At 36.0% G+C, this 6,000-nt stretch overlaps 1 pseudogene; it reads left to right on the forward strand.

Moving 5' to 3' along the window:
* Positions 1-3,512: 3,512 nt before the first annotated feature.
* Positions 3,513-4,504, forward strand: LOC102890789 (annotated as a pseudogene).
* The last annotated feature ends 1,496 nt before the right edge of the window (positions 4,505-6,000 follow it).

Consider the following 6,000-nt stretch of genomic DNA (forward strand, 5'->3'; position numbering starts at 1 on the left):
ACACGCATGCACGCACGCACGCACACACGCACACGAAACCAAAGGACTGAGACATAACCAGAACTTGAATGTTCAGAAGCTGAGTGTCTGTTATCCAGAAAGATCTAGTGCTGACCATAAATGGCCAACCTCCAAGGTCCTCCAATTAAATTTGCCCTGCCAGTGCTTCCACACACCTGTTCCTCCTATGCCCTTAAAAACTTGGGGGTTTGGGGCTCTGGGGCATTAGTTTCCTGTTCTCTTGGGCGGCACCATTTATAATAAAATAACCAATCTTTCTCCACTGCAATGCTCAATTTTTAGTGTTGGGTTCTGTTAGCACTGGGTGGAAATGTTTTCTGTTCTGTAATAATTTCACTAAAGGTAAAATTTACCTTAATAAAAAAATTATGTGTGAATAAAAATCAGTGTAAAGGCATTACTTAGCTTAAATAAGAAAAGTAAATTGTGAGATAGTCTTTGACATGCATGTTTTGTCGGACATTTAATCAATTTTTAATTTTTATTTTGAAGGTCAGAGTATTGAAAATCTCCATTTATAGATTCATAAAGATCTATTGTTGTAAATCTTGATTAAAATTTTAAATCAAGATAGAATAATCCTTTCATAAGGAATACCAGAATTCTCCAAGTATATTTGAGTTATGCTCATTGTATGTTTGTGTTATAAGATTAATGAATTCACCTTCCATCGGGTCAACATCTTAACATCTTTGACTCAGTTTATATCAGAAAGAAATGGACTCCATATTTGTGGTTCAACTTAGGAGCCTTTAAGATAGAAATAACTTTTGAAAGTCTTCTGAAGTGTTTCAGAAGTTAGATTTTTATTTTCAAAGAAATTGACAGAATTTTGTATTACAACTCCATCTTAGAAAGCATATAGTCCATTCTCTTCCTTATTGATCACTTAACCAAGAATGTTTTTAATTTTTTAAAATTTATTTATTTAAATTAGTTTCAATTATGCAGTACATTGGTTAGACATCTATATAGTTCATAAAATGATCCCCCCAATTGCTCCCTCCCTTTCCTGACCCTCCACCTATCCATCATATTAATGCTAACTTCATTCCCTCTGCGTTTTTAATTTTTTAAGAAACGTCTATAATGTTGAATTCAAAGGTTTAACTCATTCATGTGGTTAAAAGTATATGCCAGGTAAGCCGATACTTGGATAAAATTCCTTTTCTCATAATATCTCAAGAGTAGATTTTCCTTTCTTTTTTAAATTTCGGTTAAAGTAAAACTTCTGCCCTTAGTTTGAAAAAGTGCTCGAAGGCATATCCTTGTGGAGGCTAGCGAACTTCTGTGTGACAGAGAAGGAATTCATATGTAGCTCTCATATCTTTACAAAAATTTTAAAAATGTATTTCAGTCAAGATCTGCCTCTGATGAGTTGGTGACATTTATTGCTGTTGACAAAACTTCTTTCTCAGGGCTGTAAGAAGGATCTTTGTTGTCAGCGTGAGGAGTGTCCCTGTGAAGAGTTTCCTTTCTCATGAAAGTAGCAAGACTAGATGCATTACCAAGCATCTCAGGGGCTTCCTCTGTGCAGGATATGAAGGTTTTCTTTCCAAAATTTTATTTGGTAAACATATTTTTACCATTTCCAAAATGTTCACTGTGTTTGTAGTATCCAAAAGGACTCACAAAATAAGAATTCTTCCTCGATGACATCAGTATGTATACAGGAAACAAAAAGAGGGAGCTAGCTACATTGAGAGATATGGATGGAGAGATATTTAGGCACCTTTTCAGGCTGGACAAATATGAGAGGCTCATTCAATTTTGCTGATATTATACTTCAATTCACATTGATTTACACACACACACACACACACACACACACACACACACCACTCTGGCTTTTGTGTTCACATTCAATAATGCAAGTGAAATAATATAATACATGGTTTTCAACATTTGTTCTTTTCTTTGCCATTTCATTTTAAGTTGAGTTTATAAAAAAGATACAATATAAAGCTAAAACATTTGATTCAATTTACTTAACTTTTAAATTTGTTTAAGGGGGTGTCTATCAAGTTTCTCCACTATAAAGTTACTATTTTTTCCTTTGCAATTAACAAGTATTTTGGAATTATGTAAAAACGTTCTGTGCCTCATCAAACCTTTACCAGCTAGTTTTAGCATCCAATGATGACTCTCGCCTAAATCAATTTTTACTGTGATATCTACTAAATGGTGGCTTTCTAACTCTATCATTCCTTCTGACTTTAATAGTTGGCATTCTACTGTAAGTAAGAAATTTTCCTTCTTCCCTATGTATGTATGTATGTATGTATGTATGTATGCATGCATGCATGTGGTTATAACACCATTAGGTCATTATATATTACTATAGTTATTTATTTTAATGCTCCAAGTGACATTTTTGAAACTCAATCTTTGTATGGGTTTTAATTGTTTTCATGAACCTAAAGAGAAATAAGTAATTCGTATGTTAAGTAAAATGATATTTAAGAAATATATAATATATTATAAAACAAGACAAGTTTATCTGGTTTTATCACCTTTAATGACTTTTAGTCCTCAGATAGACATGTGGATTATAGCAGCAGTAGCTTGAGAATTGTATCTCTCTGAGAATCTGGCTATTGTTGCACATGACATTGACTGGCTTTCTGTGTCTTCCTAGAAATATTGGTTCCTGGTTTGTAAATCATTTACAGTTTTTTTCACAAAGGTTCTATCATACATATTATATCATAATAATACAGAATTATAATAATTTCTTGATATAATCTTGTTTTAAAAATAGTTAAGAAGTGAGCAAAAATGTTTATAGAGTCTTTTTTATTTTTTCTATTTTTATTTTTTATTATAGTTGACATATAATATTATATTAGTTTCAGGTGTACAACACAATGATTAGACATTTATATAACATGAAGTGATCACCCCGATAAATCCAATGCCCATCTGACACCATACATATTTATCACAATACTACTGACTATATCTCCTATGCTTCTATATCTCCGTGACTGTTTTGTAACTACCAATTTGTACCTCCTACTCCCTCCCCCTTCACCTCTCCCCAATTTGACAACCATCAAAAAGCTGTGTGTATCTATGAGCTTGTTTCTGTTGTTTATTGGTTTATCCTTTTCTCTAGATTCCACATATGACATTTGTCTTTCTCTGTCTGACTTGCTCTACTCAGCACAATACCCTCTAGGTCTATCCGTGTTTTTGCAGATGGCAAGATTTCATTCTTTTTATGGTTGAGTACTATGCCATTGTGTATATATACCACCTCTTCTTTATCCATTCATCCATTGATGGACACACAGGTTGCCTCCACATCTTGGCTACTGTAAATACTGCTGCAATGAACATATGGATTCACATGGCCCTTCAAAGTAGTGTTTTGGGTTTCTTTAGATAAATTCCCAGAAGTGGGGTAACTGAGTCCTTCTTTGTCTCTTATTATAGCTATTGTTTGAAAGTCTATTTTGGCCCTCCTAGCACCAACACCAGAGCGAGATATGGCTGCTGCTTCCCTTGTGTCCACATTGGCCACCTGGCTGCTCTGGTCCGCACAGAACTGCCACCTCCATCACCATCCCTTCTACCTCTTGGCAGTTCGAAATGAAGCTGTTGTTATTTCTGGAAAGAAACTTCCCAGCAGATTAAGTAGGAAGTATAGCAGGAGGTGGAAGAGTGGGTGGCATCGGGCAACAAACGGCCACACCTGAATGTGGTTCTGGTTGGCGAGAATCCTGCAAGTCATTCCTGTGTCCTCAGCTAAACCAGGGCTGCTGCAGATGTGGGAATCAACAGTGAGACAATTGTGAAACCAGCTTCAATTTCAGAAGAATTGTTTAATTTAATTAATAAACTAAATAATGATGATAATGTCGATGGCTTCTTTGTTCAGCTACCTCTTCCAGAGTACATTGATGAGAGAAAGATCTGCAATGCTATTTTTCCAGACAAGGATGTTGCTGGCTTTCATGTAATTAATGTAAGGCGAATGTGTTTGGACCAGTGTTCCATGAAGTGTACGGGAAATAATTAAGCATGCTGGCATTCCAATTCTAAGGGAGAATGTGGTTGTAGCTGGAGGGTCAAAAAATGTTGGAATGCCCATTGCAATGTTACTGCACACAGATGAGGCCCACGAACGTCCTAGAAGTGATGCCACTGTTACAATATCTCACCGATACACTCCCAAAGAGCAGCTGAAGAAACATACAATTCTTGCAGATATTGTGGTCTCTGCTGCAGGCATTCCAAATCTAATCACAGCAGATAGAACTCGAGATCCCATCACTGCTAAACCCAAGTTGGTTGGAGATGCGGATTTTGAAGGACTCAGGAAGAAACCTGGTTATATCACTCCAGTCCCTGGGGGCATCGCCCATGACAGTGGTGATGCTAATGAAGAATACAATTCTTGCTGCAAAAAAGGTGCTGAGTGAGGCTTGAAGAGCAGGAAGTACTGAAGTCTAACGAGCTTGGAGTAGCAACTAATTAACTGTTGTGTCTTCTGTGTCATGTACAGTACTCCAAGCCAATTCAAGAGGCAAAACAGACCAGTAGAAATGCAATATTTTAATTTATTCTACTGAAATGGTTTAAAATGATGCTTTGTATTTTCTGAAGCTTAAATGAGTGGGTGTTTGCGCACCTAGCTTTGTAGCACCTCACCAGGGAGCATGCCAGTATCATGCTGGGTCATGTGATCTAGCTATAGGAGAAGCCATTAACCTAGTGATTAACATGGAAGGACACTGTCACATTGAGAATGGCTGCTTAACTTTATCCGACCACTACAAATTGCCTTTTCTAGGATTGTATTTCCCAAGTGCTATTCCAGAAAGAGTTGATACTCACGTTAGGTTCCAAACCTTTTGAGTTCAACTGGTCAAACTAAGGAAAAATGTTGCTATAGAAAATTTGGGAAAAGGTAAAAAGGAAGAAATGATGGCAATTGAGAAAAAAAAAAGTTACCCTAATTTTATACTGGGACAACAGTATTGACTAATGACCAGAAGAAAAGCTACATGTTAATAGTTTCCTGAGTTGTCATTGGGAAAATGTCTAGGGCTGTTCCAGGTGCTATTAGCCCTTGTTTTATGTGTGTTACCATCCATGAGGTCGCCTCATTTTAGTTTTCTAGGATTGAAAGGCTTATTTTATAAATTGTGTGTATTATCACATTTAGTTTTCCCTATATCCTTAAACTTCACTGTGAAGATTTTTTATTATTGGAGGTTTCTGTGTAGTTTCTTTGGCAGATCTCGAAACCTATTTTTGAAAAACAAAACTTGGGCTTGATAATCATTGGGGCAGCCTGTATAAGTAGGCAACTTACTTTTCCATCAAAGAATTGTCAGCAGCTGCCTGCTTGTCTCTGAAGCACCTGTTGGTCCACTGCCTGCCCCCACCCCCACCCCGCACCCCATAAGTTTTTGAAAGCTTGAGTTACTATGGAATTTAATCAGACTTTCTGATTAAGGTTGTTTTTTTTTAATAAAACACTTCTGACTGGTAAAATAAAAATAAAAATAAATAAAGTCTATTTTGTCTGGTATAAGTATTGCTACCTCAGCTTTTGTTTGTTTCCATTTTCATGAATCATCTTCCTCCCTTTACTTTCAATCTGTGTGTCTTTCCATCTGAAGTAAGTCTCTCGTAGGCAGCATATGTAAGGGTCTTGTTTTCTTATTCATTCAGCCACCCTATCTTTTGATTGAAGCATTTAATCCATTTACATTAAATGTAATTGTTGCTAAATATATAGTTATTGCCATTTTATTATTCATATTTTCAATCTTTTTTTTTCTCCTTCTTAAAGAAGTTTCTCTAACATTTCCTGTAATACTCGCTTGGTGATGATAAACTCCTTTAGCTTTTTCTTGTCTGGGAAACTCTTTTACCATCCTTCAATTCTACATGATAGCTTTGCTGAGTAGAGTAATCTTGGTTATAGGTCCTTGCTTTTCATCACTTTGAATATTTCCTGCCACT

The sequence above is a fragment of the Pteropus alecto genome, unplaced genomic scaffold (genome assembly GCF_000325575.1).
Source record: "Pteropus alecto unplaced genomic scaffold, ASM32557v1 scaffold202, whole genome shotgun sequence".
Taxonomy (NCBI): Eukaryota; Metazoa; Chordata; class Mammalia; order Chiroptera; family Pteropodidae; genus Pteropus; species Pteropus alecto.